Source organism: Mercenaria mercenaria, chromosome 12 (assembly GCF_021730395.1).
Source record: "Mercenaria mercenaria strain notata chromosome 12, MADL_Memer_1, whole genome shotgun sequence".
In the NCBI taxonomy this organism is placed as follows: Eukaryota; Metazoa; Mollusca; class Bivalvia; order Venerida; family Veneridae; genus Mercenaria; species Mercenaria mercenaria.
This window is the reverse complement of record NC_069372.1, coordinates 59361801-59380959: the sequence shown is the minus strand read 5'-3', so window position 1 is coordinate 59380959 and position 19159 is coordinate 59361801.

The window sequence follows — 19159 nt, the reverse complement described above, 5'->3', positions numbered from 1 at the left end:
TGCTAGTCCTCCTATGTTCATTCTATATTTTTAGGGTAGCAGGCCGCTAATCCTCCTATTTTCTTTCTCTATTTTTAGGGTAGCAGGTCACTAATCCTCCTATTTTCTTTCTATATTTTTAGGGTAGCAGGCCACTAGTCCTCCTATTTTCTTTCTATATTTTCATGTCAATTTTAAAGAGAACTTTCATGAAAAGAAGATGTATGAAATCTTGTGTCCTATAAAGAGTTTGTTATATGAAAGAAATAAGGAACTGAATTAGTGGCTTTTAACCTGCAAAGCAAATTTTCATAAAACCACCAACCTTAGCAACCCGTGTTTTGATGATTAGTCAAATCAGAGTTTAAGGCCAAATGAACAGATAAGTTTGTTCATCAAAAAAACTAACATTTAATGTTTACCATATGACAATATGTCATATATGTATTACGTCTGGTACGTGACATGATTATATTTTCTTCTCCCGAAGCAAGAAAAAACACAAAAACATTTTAACCGAGAAAGCACAGCTAATAAAGTAAAGGCACAATATTGTCATCACTGTACATATAGAAACATTGCAAATAGTTTGAAAACGATGCAATTACAATCAGGTGGTACTGCTGGCCCCTGAAAAAAATGTCATAGTCTGAAAATGCACATATGAGCCGTGCCATGGGAAAACCAACATAGTGGGTGTGCGACCAGCATGGATCCAGACCAGCCTGCGCATCCGCGCAGTCTGGTCAGGCTCCATGCTGTTCGCTTTTAAAGCCTATTGGAATTGGATAAACTGTTAGCGAACAGCATGGAGCCTGACCAGACTGCGCGGATGCGCAGGCTGGTCTGGATCCATGCTGGTCGCAAACCCACTATGTTGGTTTTCTCATGGCACGGCTCATATAATATACAACAACAGATCCAATCATGATGAGATACCTTCTCTCTTAGGTTCAGACATTTTTCATTCAGCTGATGTACAAGAAAAGTGTGTTTCACGCCTGTGTCGGTAACATTTTTTATGGTTAATTGGTGAACAAAAATTTGACAACTGTTTGAGATAATGTTTTAATATCAAAGCGATAATACACAAAAAGTTTGACTCCTATTCAGAGGACAGTTTATATACAATATTCTTTTGTGGAGGGGAAAAATCTTCAAACATCTTCCTGTATTCGGAATGATTTTTAATAGAATGTGTAACAGAAAAACTTGGGACTTTGAAAATCAGAGGATTCTGGTCGTGGTTCGGAGATTTTACTGTATTCTCTTATTTCTGAAATAAAAGAGATCAGGTGTAGACATCGCAAGGGAAAATATATTTTATAAAAGTCAAGTTGAACAAGGAGAGCCCCACTGATTGGCAACTATATCTACAGTTAGTTAGTTTATAAAATATCCAAAGAAGTCGTTGATTTAAAGAGAAGATGTCTAGATATTGTTTGTACATGTATGCCAAAATACATAACGACAGACGACTATAGTGATTAAAACAAACATTGCATATATTTTCAATACTTCGTCTACTTTAATTAATGTCTGGACATGTACGTTGTAGAGGTTTTTTTAAAAATGAAGGGAGCCGCGCCATGAGAAAACCAACATAGTGGCTTTGCATCAGCGCAGTCCGGTTAGGATCAATGCTGTTCGCTTTCAAAGCCTGTTGCAGTTAGAGAAACTGCTAGCGAACTGCATCGCGCAGGCTGGTCTGGATCCAAGCTGTTCGCAAACGCACTATGTTGGTTTTCTCATGGCGCGGCTCAAATACTTTCCTTTGAGACTTCTGGATATACTTTTGAAACAGACTATAGTTACAATATACATATGTATATTACGTATTTGTCGAATGGAAGTGTTTTATGCCATAAAAGAAGTAATGGATTTTTGGTTGATAAAGAATATGTTGATGCGAGATCTGTTGTTCTTAAAATGGTTAAATACGTCCATTTTCACAGTTCATTATGAATATGTGTCAAGTTAAATTTGCATCGATACCTAACGCTAACAAACGTTTTATATATGTCGTAATAATTCTAACGTTAAAAGAAGCAAACAACGTTCATTAGCCAAAATGTGTCGCAACTGTGAAAATTACATTAAAACATCTTTAGTTTTTACGTACTGACAGAACGTAATAGAAAAGTAAGCTCATTTTGAAAAAAAAGATAAAGTAACTTTCTTCAAATATCATTAGAACATACAATGCATGTTCTATGGTAGTCGATTTATTAGTAGCTACGAAGTAGGTAATGCAAAGAGACGATGCAAATAAACAGATATTCTAACATTGTATTGCCTTTTTGCAGAATACTCTACAATTTAGTTTTCTAAAACTTACAGGACAACTACCATTTACTCATCCGTTTAGTTTTCTAAAACTTAGAAAACTAACGTTTACTGTACCATTCAGTTTTTTTTAAACATTGAAGGACAACTACAATTTTACTGTACCGTTCAGTTTCTTAAAACATTGAAGGACAACTACCATTTTACTGTACCGTTTATATAGTTTTCAAAACATTGAAGGATAAACTACCATTTTACTGTACCGTTTAGTTATCAAAACATTGGAAGGACAACTACCATTTACTGTACCGTTTATTATTCAAAACATTGAAAGACAACTACCATTTTACTGTACCTTTCCGTTTCTTATAACATTGAAGGACAACTACAATTTTACTGTACCGTTCAGTTTCTTATAACATTGAAGGACAACTACAATTTTACTGTACCGTTCAGTTTCCTAAAACGTTTAAGGACAACTACAATTTTTCTGTACCGTTCAGTTTCCTAAAACATTGAAGGACAACTACAATTTTACTGTACCGTTCAGTTTCCTAAAACATTGAAGGACAACTACAATTTTACCATGTGTACCGTTCAGTTTCCTAAAACATTGAAGGACAACTAACATTTTACTGTGCCGTTCCGTTTTCGGAACACTGAAGGACAACTACCATTTTACTGTGCCGTTCAGTTTTCAAAACATTGAAGGACAACTACCATTTTACTGTACCGTTTAGTTTTCAAAACATTGAAGGACAACTACCATTTTACTGTACCGTTTAGTTTCCTAAAACATTGAAAGACAACTACCATTTTACTGTACCGTTCAGTTTCTTATAACATTGAAGGACACCTACAATTTTACTGTACCGTTCAGTTTCCTAAAACGTTTAAGGACAACTACAGTTTTTCTGTACCGTTCAGTTTCTTAAAACATTGAAGGTTAACTACAATTGTACTGTACCGTTTAGTCTCTTATAACATTGAAGGACAACTACAATTTTACTGTACCGTTCAGTTTCCTAAAACATTGAAGGACAACTAACATTTTACTGTACCGTTCAGTTTCCTAAAACATTGAAGGACAACTACAATTTTACCATGTGTACCGTTCAGTTTCCTAAAACATTGAAGGACAACTACCATTTTACTGTGCCGTTCAGTTTTCGAAACACTGAAGGAAAACTACCATTTTACTGTACCGTTCAGTTTCCTAAAACATTGAAGGACAACTACCATTTTACTGTGCCGTTTAGTTTTCAAAACATTGAAGGACAACTACCATTTTACTGTACCGTTCAGTTTCCTAAAACACTGAGGACAACTACCATTTTACTGTGCCTTTTAGTTTTCAAAACACTGACGGACAACTACAATTTTACTGTACCGTTCAGTTTCCTAAAACATTGAAGGGCAACTACCATTTTACTGTGCCGTTCAGTTTTCGAAACATTGAAGGACAACTACAATTTTACTGTAGAGTTCAGTTTCCTAAAACATTGAAGGACAATTAACATTTTACGGTGCCGTTCAGTTGTCGAAACACTGAATGACAACTACCATTTTACTGTGCCGTTCAGTTTTCAAAACACTGAAGGACAACTACCATTTTACTGTACCGTTTAGTTTTCAAAACATTGAAGGACAACTACCATTTTACTGTGCCGTTTAGTTTTCTAAAACATTGAAGGACAACTACCATTTTACTGTTCCGTTTAGTTTCCTAAAACATTGAAGGACAACTACCATTTTACTGTGCCGTTCAGTTTTCGAAACATTGAAGGACAACTATCATTTTACTGTGCCATTCAGTTTTCAAAACATTGAAGAACAACTACCAATTTACTGTACCGTTTAGTTTTCAAAACATCGAAAGACAACTACGATTTTACTGTACCGTTTAGTTTTCTAAAACTTAGAAAGACAACTACCATTTTTTCTGTTACAGTACCGTTTAGTTTCCTAAAATTGGAATGACAAATACCATTCACTGTAAGTATATTGTTTTCAAAAACTGTGAAGACAACTTCTATTTACTGTGCGGTTTAGTTTTCATTCAGTAAATATTTAGGGAACAACACTATTAACATTTAATGGCATAATCTAAATTCATAGATGGACAAGTCCATGATGATAATTTATCACTGTTAATAGTTTTTACTGATTCTTCCTACTGTCATAAGATTAATGTAATAAGTGTAAAAATCATAAACTAAAACTTTTCATTACTTCGTTCACCGTTTGCACGAAAACAATACATTTTAGACATATGTGCAAAATGGACAGGTACGCTGAAACGCTTTAAAACGAACACTTGTTACAGTTATGACAAAATTTCTTGTTAATTTATGAAAATCTCACCAGTAACAATACATTTCGATGGCAAGTGAAAAAAAAATATATCCTCTATATATTTATTGGTATATCAAGGGAAAACTTGTTACGGAAACGCTTTAAGACTGTAATAATGTAGTTTGCTATAAAATATTATGTACGGCAAGCACAACGTTTGTGCAGTTCTATTGTAGTAAAAAATGTTAGTTTGTTTAACGTTTTAAAATCGGCACTTGCAAACAGACATGACATCGACATCGACACGAACAAATGTATCAACAGAATAAATCAGAAATGATAGAATACTTGTAAGAGTGATTGAGCAATAGAATTGATATAAAACTAAAACGTTTTATCTTTCTATCGGTCTATTGCATGTTGCTGTTTCAAAGTAGTTCATCTTATCTTGCCTCCTACAAGTTTCTTGCATTTCTATTGGTCAATAGACGTCACGTGGAGACAGGATATATTCCATATCCTGCTAGTACATTTCAGATATGAATTTTGATTTAAAAGAAAATGGCTGCCGCTTTGTTAATTTACAAAATATTAGATTATGGCATGTATATAAAGAGTAGTCGGCAAGATAAAATCGTTCTCGCCTGATATGGATTTCCTCGACAGCGTATATCCCGTATCCTGTCATCAACAAGCAGTGTAACTAATAATATTCGAGAAGTAAGATATATGGAAAATTAAGGCAGACATATACATGTATAAATTGCATCCACTAGACTTTATAATTTCAAGTATTCTTCATTTCCTTCTATAATGCACAAATAAAATTATGATGAAATAGAAATTTGAATTTTGGATCAGTTACAAATATTTAGAAATACCGCACACTATAATGACGGTTTTGTTCTTTTTTGTGCGTGTGCGTGCGTGTGTGCGCGCGTGTGTGTTGTTGTATTTGATGTTTAGGTATCATTAAACAATCATCAGCATTCTAATTTAAACAAAATATATGAGTATATCAGTAGTCGGCTTACTGGCGCGGTGTGTTCTTATCTTGCATTCGTCCATTTTTTTTAATTATATGATATTGTACGTTCGTTTTTCTCTGGTTTGTATTATTATCTAATTCATTATTTTTTATTTATATTTAGATTAATAACTACTGAATTTTCTAACTGCGCAATGCTATTTTAAAGTGAAGTATTTGCTTCGAAACATTCGCAAGAAAGTAAAATTGATCAAATAAAAAATATCATATAACAAATCATATGAGCCACGCCATGAGAAAACCAACATAGTGGCTTTGCGACCAGCGTGGATCCAGACCAGCCTGCGCATCCGCGCAGTCTGGTCAGGATCCATGCTGTTCGCTAACAGTTTCTCTAATTCCAATAGGCTTTGAAAGCGAACAGCATGGATCCTGACCAGACTGCGCGGATGCGCAGGCTGGTCTGGATTCATGCTGGTCCAAACCCACTATGTTGGTTTTCTCATGGCACGGCTCATATAAAGTGTATTTAAACATAATTATTTGCCTTTCTTTTATGCTAAAATGACATTTTTGAAAAATGCTGGATCTTTTTTATCTTCGAAGCAGTTAAAAAATAGAAATTGTTACAATTTAAAAAAAAATATACAAGACTTGGTAAAACAAAAAAAACACGTACTTCTGATCCGAGGCGTATCACTCATTTCGTAATTGTGTACATAGATTTAGGTCTATATACTTCTTTTGTCTGCGCCTTAATGCTGTACGATAACTGTCGTTGTCATTTAACAAATGCCCAATGACTATTCAAAATAATTTTATTGTAATGAGTAAAATATTTATTCATACATTTGTAGTAACAGTGATCATAAAATATAGACCTACCTTTTAAAAAGATATTCAAATGTTAAGAATAGCGAAATAAATTCTTTCTGTATATAATATATTTCCGCGAGAATGTTCCCCGTTGTTCGCCAACACTGCTAGCCAGGTAAACGAAAACTTAAGTTCGTCCCTCCGGTGTCTATCTATATACCCTATATCAGCATTTATTTCTCCGAAACCGTTTTCAAATGTGGGCAAAGTATTACACAGAAGCGAAACGCTGTATCCTGAACGAGTTATACTTGTTACGCAAATGCTATGGAGATGGGTACAACTAAGGATTTAAGAGGAATTTTAAAACTTAGGATTTCATAAGAAACTCTATTTTCAGTGTCGTCAGCGTAAATGATATCTTTTGTTCAGTCTCTAGTAAAAGTCAAGTGCAATGACGATAATCATTAAAAGATCATCAAAACTGACGATAAATATACTGATAATTGAAGTCGACGGAAATATATACGTAAGACACTCTTGTTGATAAAATTATTACAAACATCCGTAATAACAGGACGTTTGGATATTATATAATTAGGTTTTACAAAGATGATTTTGATTTTTATTTATTGAAACATATAAATGTATATATATTTATAACTGTTCTTGGACTATGATATACATATATACTTTTTTAATATTCTGAATATAGCCAGTCTATATCCTATGTCAAATTATAATATTACAATCAGTTCTCTGAGAAAATCTCTCAAATAGACTGGCATTTGTCACTATTTCGTAAAATAAAAGATAAATTAAAGATGCTGAAATTTTGTAACAAATTCTTTATTATCGGTCTAGTGGCTAGTCTTATGTTTATGCTAACCAAAGGATTGACTTCTGCACATGCAGACAGAATTTTCGGAATGATGTCCTTTGATTCATTTAAAACTGTGTTTTCGTCCATCCAAGGCTATTTCTTTGTAACGGTTAGTCACACTGAAGTGATGTTTTGTATGAGTGTTTGTATTAACTCAAAACAGATTCTCTCGGGGAACCGCCCCTATTCCTATTATTTATACTGTTCCTAAACGATAATAAAAGTTCTATCGATTTTAATAACCTAACTGAAAATGATTTAACTCAGTTGTCAATGTATGACAGCTTGATTCTATGTATCAATATTCTGATTAATAGGTCCTTAAGATAAATTTCAGAATGACCAAAGTTTGTATATTTGAAGAAAGAGAACAAACCGTACATTTGAATAGTATGTTAATGGTGGGATGTTGGATACTGTTGATCATTTGTGTTATCTTGGTGATCACTTATACCAGAAATAATTATAAAAATTGCTATAAAGACTCTCTCTGATTAAGCTTTAAGAGTATATGGATATTGGATATTAGAACAAAATCATCACTTTTTGATTCAACGGTTGCGCCTATTCTTTTGTATACTGCTAATATTTGGGGTATATATGAATTTAAAGAAATCAACAAATTACATGAATCAAAATTTTAAGATTTTGTACACATATCCTAGGGGTACAAAATCAAACTAATAACTAAGCTGTCTTTGGCGTGCTTGGTCGCTTTCCACTATAAGTAATTATGAAACAGAGAGCCTGAAAGTATTGGATAAAAACGAAAAATCAGGAAATGCCTACGTATAGAATTTGTAATGTGCAATGCAATAGCCAAAATGGCGAATCATGGTCACATAAAATTAAATTTTTGGTAGATAGTTTAAGTTTTAGTGATGTCTGGTTGAACTGTAGTATAAATTGTAATGTATCAGTCACACTACACCGTATAGCGTTAACGGACGCCAAACGTATAGAAAAAAATGCGGCAGAAAGTATCCGGTGGCAAAAGGCAGCCCCCGCTGCTGCTCGGTGCTCTCGCGATCGGTGTATGGGGCGCATAAAACGCACAATGACCGCAAGATTAACGCACATATATAGGACAAACAAGGTTCAATTAACGGATATCACCGTACTAGTAACGGACTTGTACCGCGTAAAACGTAAGCGCAACGCATGAGAAACTGACAAAACCTTATTGTCCGTTGAACATACGTTACATCCGTTGCATGTCCGGTAGTAGTCCGGCTGTGAATTAGGTCCACCGGACAAGAACGGATGCGAACCAGACAAGAACGGATGCGAACCGGACAAGTACAGAATAAGGAACGCTCGAGTAAAACAAAACATATATCAGCGCATTACTACCGTATAAGTAACATCCAACGGACAACTTTGTCCGGTCGTGTACGCTCTAAATTTTGAACATGCTCAAAACCTTCCTCCGGATCGAACGAACATCGCCGGGCAAGGAGGAGCAAGGAGGACAGTTTTAGAGGTTAGAAATCGAAGTAGGCCGATAAGCTGGTATTGATAGACAATATGATATCGTATCTGTAAAATATGCTCCAGTCATTTTGTTGAATCTGAATACCATTTTATGCTTTGTTGCAATAAGTATTCACGTATTAGAAAGAAATGTTGTATTAATACAGCTTGGCCGTCTGTTAATTAATAATATATATATATATATGTCCTGTACTAGCAAGAAAAGATTGATAAAAAATGCGAAATATATAAGCGAAGCTTTCAAACTACGTGAACAAATTCTATATGATCTAACTGCTTCTTAGATTTTCATGTAATTTTAGCCGAATTTATGTTATGCAGAGTACTAATGTTTTATTGAAATGATATATTTTGTCTATTTGTGTATATCATATATCAATTATGTATGTATATGTCTTGACCATATTGAATAATCATATTGTAAATGGTCCAAGGCATTTGTAATGCCAATTTGCCAAGAAATGAACTGAAAATGCAAAACAAATTGAAAACAAATCTTGTAAGACCAAATTTACTGTGCCTTATTTAGTTAGAAATGAACTCTTATTATTTGCTGATAACTTTATAATAATATATAAACGGCATTTCATATTTAACATAAGTAAAACATTAACAAAACATATGGTTTCCTGCAAATTCATTTAGAATTTGCACAATAATATCAGAGTTATTGTCCTTCTGTTAACCAGCATTTATATACATTAACTGCTTTATCTTCGTACTAAGAAATTTCGTACAGTATTTATTTGGTGCGCATGCTGTTAAAATTAACTTGAGTTACTGCCCCTGATCTTGTATAAAATAATCCTTTTGCTGAATATCATTTTATCATTGTATATAAGCTTTAGTTGGATGTTTGTAACAACTGAAAATTGATTTTCAGCAAATCTAGTCAGACTCTACAAAAATACTATAGTAATCGCTCATCAATAAATAAAAAGAAAACAACATTTTTAAAGCCCACATATTTCTGAGACATCCTTTCCACGAGAAAGCAAAAAAAATATTGAATTATTGTTGTAAATATAGTTTGTCAAAAAGCAATAAATCATTCTTAAATCAAATCTGGAAACTACATTTCTAGACATGTATACACATATTTAAGGCAACATTAGATTCCACTTCCTTAGTTCGCTGTCTGTAACGCTGTTCAGAGCTTCAGTGTTTTTTATCATAAGTTCCCTACTTGTACAATTGTACCCTTGAATTTGGTAAAAAATAGTTTCAACAAAGTGATCGAGTGAGTAATAGTTAAGTTTTTCTGGAGTAAGTAGTCAATACCTTATTCTTTTGACTGTTTTGTTAATGCCAAGTTTTTAAACAATAATAACGGTTATTGAACATGTCTATGACAGTCGAATTTTTTTTCATGGATTTATTATAAATGTTAAAATATCTTTATATGTTCATTTGTTTTACTTGATTTTTCTAACAGATTTGATTATTGCATATGTCAGAATAATTTGCATATTTAGTATATTGATAACGTAACACATAAGCACAGATAGTGCTTGACTCCTTTTTCATGTTGTCATTGCTATAATTTTTGTTGAATTGCTGTAATTAATAGAATTTGGGTGATCTGTGGCTGATTTGGGTTCATTATGTAGATGGCTGGGTCCCAGCTCCGCACATTATGCCATATACAAAAGTTAAAGGGAACCAGATATTTGATAGAGCAAGTACTCGTTGTTAAACTTTATGTTTAAATTTGGACCAATCACAAACAAGTTCTAAAAATAGCACGTCTGCTGGGGTATAAATAGGTAGATGGATGACAGAGAGCTCATTCGATATCCAGTGGTCGAAGAAGACACATCGAGGATTCAACTAATAATTTATCCCAGTACCTTGAGAAGGAGACTATTGCAGTTACCCTGTCAGGGCGGATAAATTATTTAAAAAAAGACTTTGGAAGTTTGTAGACTAAAGAAGTGTTGCAGAATTTCAACCAGGTTTCTAGCTATAGGGCCAGCGCATAGGAGTTTTACCTTTATGGAAGTTGAATACTATAGACTATAGCAAACATAGGCTGAGCATCGGGAAACTGAGACAGAGACCCAGAGTTCGGTAATCTACTGAGATAGTAGGAGAGTTCCAGCTTATAGACGGTTCAGCGTTATTGGCGAAGTACAGCCAAGGCATCGGGGATATACCTATATGGTAGTTGAATGCTACATATGATAGCATATAGGCGCTGATCATCCAGGAGTTAGGGCAATCATATAAAGTTTGAGAGGACAGAGGCCGAGCATCTGTGCGATAGGACTCGTATGTTGTTGATTCAAAGACATTGTCTGACGGGAACTTCAACATACAGACCAGTCACGTATAGAGTCTCCAGCCTATAGGAGTTTGAGCTAATCATTTTTAATTAAAGATTGTTAGTTTGAAACATTTAGTGATTTGCCTGATCCCTGAAATTGTCTAGCTCATAATAAGAAATCATTTACGAAACATTGGTACACGAATCATTTAGGCAAGGTAGCCAGAGGAAAATTCTATATATGAGATATTTGGTCTCACCAGCTCTACGTTTTAACAAAGGACATTCTACATTCGTTTTTCGGCTAGTCTAAGACATAGTCACCTTAGCGATTGGACCCAAACCACTGTTCAAGATACTAAAGTCGTAGGCACTTCTCTGTGTCATATAACCAGTATCCTGACAGCATACAAAAATTAAAAACCTGTAATTGTTCTTTTCTAATCGAGTGTTCGGCTCCAACAAAACCAAGCAAAACATTCAACACATTAACGCAGCATATTTATCAGAGAGGTTTATGGGTTTATGACAACTTAAAGCCAAAATGTAAAAGCTTAAAGCTGACAGGTGAATTTATTAGCGACACCAAATCACAACAAGCTGTCAAACTCCGGCACAACATGCCCGTTAAGATCTGTTTATTCAAACAGGATTCCCGTAGGCATCATAAAGACCTTGCACGGTAAGTTGATCGTCCCATAGTGATGTAAAAAAATCGGACAGGTGAAAGACCCATGTTTTGCTGATTAGCATAACCCAACACACATGCCCTGGATGATGCGCAGAAAGGAAAGCGAAACCTTCCAGTCTCTGAGTGAAGGGATGGGTTAACCTTAAAGTTGTAGAACACAAGATCCCCAAACAAGGACATAAGTTTGTGACGCATGGCAATAAATGCTTAAGAAATTGAACTATTTGTTCCATAGTTGCTACGGTGGAGGACATAACGTATACGTACCAAGATTAAATGCGGGAAATTATACCATAGTAGATAGTGCGGTACCGACTTCACAAGTTCCTATTGGCGGCATGTGATCCGTCAGACATATTCCCTGGTGATTCCCAGTTTGACTGATGGGAGCACTTGATGTGGATTTGGAGTGCTAGTTCGGATTACTAGCTGTAGTCCAAAAACCTCTAAGAGGAAATGGCCTTTTTGAAGACCTATGACCTAACTGTTTTTGGGACACAGCGCATGTTTATTGCTCAACCCTTTTAAAGTTGGACGTTACGCTTTCCTCTTTGTGTCTAACAGACCAGGCGAATGAATCTATAAGGGATAGTTCTGACTGCGCTATTTTGACTTCTGTCTTCTGGCCTGTTTCGTTGGGCTTACGTCGTCTGTTCCTCTATCTCCTTCAAAGGGAATGAGTATATGCTTTTAGGTTTTTAACGATTGAGTTTTATATTAATTTAAATAGCACTAAACTATTGTGTTTTACATAACATGCCTTTTGTTGTCATAGCTTGTGTTTGGGATGCACCTGATACCGTAACTTTTAACTGATAACTTTTTAACTGATAACTTTTATTTTATACTGTCCTGTGACTGGAACATTGTGGTGGTAAGAGTGTGGTTGGGTGTTCTATAAACCGGTTTAAGTTCTCATATGGTGCTTTTGCCACCGACCGTTCCAAGACGGTACCCCACTGTCTTCCTTTATTTGTTCGTTTAGTCCTCGAGTGTTTACTTCATGAGTTTGTTGGTCGTGTCCATATCCACGTGCTGTGTTGCGATTTGATGAATCTGCCGGTTTGGAACGTGGCTTTCCCTGATAGATTTTTACCCTTCCTACAATATGCCCCAACTTTCTTGATTCAAGTTGAGATTGAAATAAATTTAGTTTGCAAACTGTGCCCCGGTCTCAGATAGAACTTGGTTCAAAGAGTTTGCCGGAAGACATAGCCCATGACCTTCCATATATTAAAAAGGTCCAGATTTGCCCATTTAGGGCTGACTTTTGTAAGGGCCCGTCAGCAGACTGGACAAGACTGATGTTCAAGTTTGCACCTTACTTACCCACTGTTGTATTACCATCAGAATTAAATTCCCAGTATTCCTAATATGGTCATCATTGATGCTGACCATTGCTGCAGCCATTACATTGTTGTATTGGCCATAAGAATTAGAAACCATTAAATTTTATTCATACTTTTTTATTTACATGGGATGGTAGCTACAAAGGTAAATACAAATAAAATGTATGGTATATGCACTTTTTTTCAATACTAATGGAGCAGGCTACGATTTTAGTATAGTCAAAATAAGTCTATTAAGGTTGAGAATTAGGCCTTGAGAAACAAAACTCAAACAACACCGAATCATAGAAAAAAAGAGTTGTTTGACATGAAAATTGAACAGCATGTAAAACATAAATATTACTTTACGAAACAAGTGTCAGTATACTGATATAAACATTGAATTCCGGAAAAGGACTGCCTAAAGAGGCTCCACTTCCGGACACTTAAACGCCTTTAAAAACTCACCATTTTCATAGAACAATTACACATGTTCGTTTTGATGCATTTGCAATAGCGTGCGAGTGGTAAAATTTCGCATAACAAGGTGGAACACAGTTTTCAGCAATTGTTTATCTTTATTTCTTTACAAATGGTATTCATTTTCAAAGGGAGACAACTTTTTCCGATTATTTTAAGTACAAATGGCATTCATTTTCAAAGGGAGACAACTTTTTCCGATTATTTTTTCAGAAATCGTCGAGAAAAAGTTGTTTCCCTTTGAAAATAAATGCCATTTGTAGAAAGGAGGGGAGGGTACCTTCGTTAAATAGTTTAGAATAAATAAATTCAATTGCTATCCGCCTGGTAATGTTTTCTTTAACTAATTCATGAATTTAAAAATTAACTGGTAAAAGTCGTTACCGGAACTTCAGGCGTAATATGGCGGTACTTTTGGTTGGCACGTTTCCGTGCGCGAGACCTAAGGAAAATACGCAAATTAATAATTTCTTCAGTTGGAGAAAATGAACCCGCAAGCTGTTACAATAGACATGGAATAAATAAACCAAAAAAAGAGGTTCTTATCTTGGTGACAAAGCTCCCTCTCTATTCAAGCCGAGCTGAAAATAAGAACTACTAACCGACCCTAGAATCCTCGTTCAGATTATCCCTACCGCAGTTCTGAGCATTCGTACGTACAGGGCAGGGTCCTACTATACAACTATGCATGCGATATGTTCTTGATTACTTCTGGCGCCAGTATAGTAATAAAGGCCCTCACGTGACAGGGTCAAAAAACTTCTTTTAGGAGAGGATGAAAGTGGTTCTAACCACAACAGGCAGATCATGCTGAAAATGAATCATTATTAACCAAGATAGTCTTGGATTTCAGCAGTCTGTCATCAATGGAGTCTAGTAGCAAGACATAGGTCCACTTCAGTGATTGGTCCCTCCAGGCCATGTGGCATCTTTTCTCCTCGTTGACTGGCTATTCTTTCTGTGACCTCTGACTGAGATATCTGTGACCTCTAACTGCGTCCCAACTTTAAAAATAGCTTAAATGTAACAGATTACAGCTAAAAGGTAACAGAAAACGGTTTAAAGAGGGTTGACTGTATTTATCTTTAAGTAGGTGTATGCACTATTCATGTATAAAGAATAAGATTTTTTCGTCGGAAAAAAAAAATGCTGAAATGTTATAACTAAAACATAGCCGCAAGAAAAATGAAAAACAACTATAAAATATTCATTTGGCATTTGGCATTAAACATGATAAAACATTTAAACAACTTAACCACAATAAAAAATAACTGGCCCCTAATCGATGCGGGTTCGAGCCTCACTCGAGACGTTGAATTCTTCATGTTAGGAAGCCATCCAGCTGGCTTACGGAAGGTCGGTGGTTCTACTAAGGTGTCCGTCCGTGATGAAATAATGCACGGAAAGGCACAAGGCACCTGCGGTCTTCCTCCGACATCAAAAGCTGGAAAGTCGCTATATGACCTATAATTGTGTCGGTGCGACGTTAATAAGATCTATAAGATCCTTTGGAAGCATAGAACGCAACCAAGCTAAACCAGTAGCAGACTCAGTTTGATTGAGTCTATTCATGAGAGATAATGAAATGTGCAACACCCCTCACGCGCCCTAGCACCGGCTTAAGCAGAACTCTATTATCCATAAACATTGTATGAAATCCATGATCTCAAAGAATAATATATCCTTTCGGCTACCATAGCAGACTAATACGTACCATAAAAACGGGGGTCGCTATTACCGCTATCATACACCGACCGACTACCGCAGACGCCTGAAACGTACCATCAAAACGGGGGTCCAGATTACCGACATCGTACAGCGTAGGACTACCGGATTTTTTTAATTTTTCTTTGTATCTGGGGGGAATTTGAATGCTTTTTATTTATTGCAGAATTTGATCTGAAGTGTAAACTTTCATTTATGTTATTAACAAAACGGTATAGAATCAGTTAAACTAATAAGTTAAATCATTCATATGACATACTAAATAATATTACGCAACAAATTACAGGTCTCCATAAAATTTAAAAACAAAACCAAACGTCTCGTGCGCAGTAATGTTCTAAAATCATTTTTATCGCAATTTGTTGATAAGAAAATCCTTTTCAGACATTTAAGGGATCATTACTCTCCAAAAATACCCATTAGTTTTGATGGCTGTTCGTCGCGGTAATTACCGAACTCAGTTTTTAAAACTTAATTAATTACTCATTTCTACGCTACGGTATTTAAAGCTATTTTACTACGTCTGCATTATGCGGCTCCGGCATTCTGGAAGTCTGAAAACCACGGGTCTGTCACTGATGCGTTTTGTAGACTTTTCACCAGTTACTTTCACTATGGCACTACGGTAGTTCTGAACTTTTTTCCATGAAATACAAAATTTCACTGTGGTAATCAGAAATAGTGTACATTTATACACTACGGTAGTAATATTTTAAATTGTTATTGCACTTGGAACATACATATATACACTGTGGTAATTCTCTACAGAACGCTTCATCGTTTTTACGCCGCAACGGTAATACATATGCACACATCGCTTCTTCCGATTGCAGACTAGTAGTGTGTAAATTTATCCACTATGGAAGTATTGTACTTTTCAAATTTAAATTTCAAATTTAAAACTCAAACTTTAGGTAAGAATGCATTATTAAATTATCCCAAAGTACACAATGGTAATTTTGACTTTGAGCTCCGTGCATTATGCATTATAATTCATGAATGCTCTGGAATGCTTTATAAATGGTTCAGTATTCAGTATTTCACATATGCCTTTGTATACTCATTATATTAATTTACAGTCCGGGTCCGTAATGTAGGAGATACATTCGTGCACTTGTTATCTCTGAATCCTCTCACTGACGGAGGGTCGCAGGTTCGAGCTGTGCTACCGACTAGGATTTTTTATGTGAGAAAGCTGGTAGTTGCTTACGGACTTTGGCGTCTAGTACTGGTCTTTCCCAGGAACGATGGTTAGTTGAACTGGCTGCCTAATATAACAGGAATAATGTTGAAAATGACCGTAAATTCAAACAAAAACAGACTCTAAAATGATCTGTTTCCAAAACCGTACATGAATGTGCTTTCGGTGAAATGAGATCTTACAATTCTTCATTATATGATTAAACAATTGATACCTTAATTGGGACTTTAAAGAAAAGTATCAACGGAATACAGCTCGCAACTGGGATACGCTCTAATTCAGATATAATGCTATTAATAAATTCATTTATTTTAAAATCTGTTTGAAAGTCAGTAAGGCACAACAAACTAAGAAAAAGACACTTTTAGCTACTATTATAAGTTTTACCACGAAGTGTCATTCGACATTTTTGAGTTTTGTTTTGGCACTTGCATCGTATACACCACAAAAACAGATAATGAATATTAATAAATTTAAATGAACCTTAATAACGTATAGTTGACGCGTTTACATAGTCCGCTGACATAACTGGTAGGTGACTAAAAGTAAAATGCAAAAAAAGAACATTTTTATAACAGAAAATAATAAGATAAAACAATAAAATTAACAACTGAATGGAAACACTACAGTACAGACAATCTCCTATGAACGGGTATGAGTAAGAAGAATCATCAAATGCTACACAACCTGACCAACGTATTTTGGACTAAATTTCATGATAGACAGTCTACTTATAGTCCGATCCGGAGAAACAGGTAGGAGACTAAACTGAGTAAAGCATTGAAAGCAAACAAAAACATTTGACAGAAAATAAAAAAGAAATATATATATTTAAACGAAAGCAAGTTGTGAAAGCTATAACAGATGAAGATCATTCATTACTTACAAATCATCGCAAAAGGTAACATAGAGCATATGTAATGTTACACAAAATGTTCACTGAAAGTCATGAAATAATTCCTGTTTTTTGTTGAATTTGTACTGTAGTCCGTTTAAACTGAGTAAGAATGTAACAATTTTGTCAACAATTTACGACAATAACCGTTCATCTATATATACATGTACTTTTTTTAATAGCCGTCTAAATGCAAGGGGGTGGGTGGTAGGGTAATTAGCATTGTTAATGATGCATAGAAAGATAAAATGTCCAAAATTCACTGTGATAAACATGTCATCGGTAGAACTGTTTATTATAATAATAAGTTAGTTATGTGTCTATAATTAATATGCCGGTTGTATGATTATTATTTCTATACCATATTACAATGTATCAAAATTCACAAGAAGCCAAACTTTATGAAACATGTCATTTTTGAATTTCAAAACTTTAACTCTAAACACCTTTTCCCTTTTCCTTCAATCAAACTTTCTCATTCGTACTAAAAACATAACGTACATATACACACGACACATAGTAAAAATGTGTACACCATGTAATGTTGTCCCTAATCTTAGACACTGTCTGTTTCTTTCTCCAGTTTGTGCTTAGTGTCCGCTAGTCAGACATTCATTTCTTCTTCGTCGATTTCCAAGATAATTCTGTTGGCATTTTACGGGGTGTTTCTATTTTAATATGTACCTTCCTGGGTGATTTTTTGCGACCGTTATGTAGCTAAATTGAAGGAAGGCATTTCTTATTAAAATGTAATAATAATGAGCAATAATAAAACGTATCAAATTATAACATTTAGTGATTTGCAATGGTTATATATACTAAAATCGATTTTCTGGTGTTTCCAGTTTTGCTGTTGTTGCCATAAGTTTTACGGACGTTTTCGGATTGGAGGTCTGTATGGACTTGTTCTTTAGTTAGCCAATCCCAGTTCTGGACGCATGATACGAAAGAAAGCATTCCCTGAAAGTAGTATTTAAAAGATCACGGGGATTAACCCTGAAAATAGATGACAAATATTTTTATGTAAGCAAGACATTTTGATTTTCAACTACAATTATTGCACAGCTTCTCTGGAACTGGCTTTTGTACTTAAGGGCTAAATTTCTCGAAACATTTTTATCCTGTACTAAGAATATTAACCTGTTAAAAGCAGTCGAATATATAATGCAATTACAGACTTTTCCTCTTCTGACATGCTTAAATATTTCGGGAAATTTGACCCAGAGCGATAATTTGAGTACATTTTTGGATTTGAGCGATTTCTTGACTCAGACCCAATTTATATACATGGAGTAAAACAAGTAGGTTCACGTAACATAGCAATGACTCAATAATACCATGAAATCTTTAAAACTACTCATAAGATCAATATAACTTTTTAACAAGATTTAGCTTACCAAAAGGTTCCTTCTAGCACATATAAAATATTCTTTTTAAGGGATATTGTTTTAGCATAATGTTACAAATGTTTAATAATGCAATGAGGAAAATATGTTTTGTCATTTTTGTGCAAACTTAATTAGATCTATTTAAGAACTAATCTAAGTATTAACAGTTTTATCATAACCCAAAGCTGTTTTTTTTTTTAATATGAGCAAGTGCAGTACATATTATGCTATTGGAAGCATTTGTCTTGCAGTCTGTATTTCATTTCCGGATATTTTCATCACGCGACAACACCAGCGAGTATCCGCACACTTAACACAAAGAAATTTCGTACGTGTATGCGTTTACGATTCGAAAAGCAAATCAGGAAGTAAAAAAGTACGCAAAAGAAATGACTTGCAAATTTGAAACGTTAGAGGCTAAAGGAATCACGTGACCAGGGACAA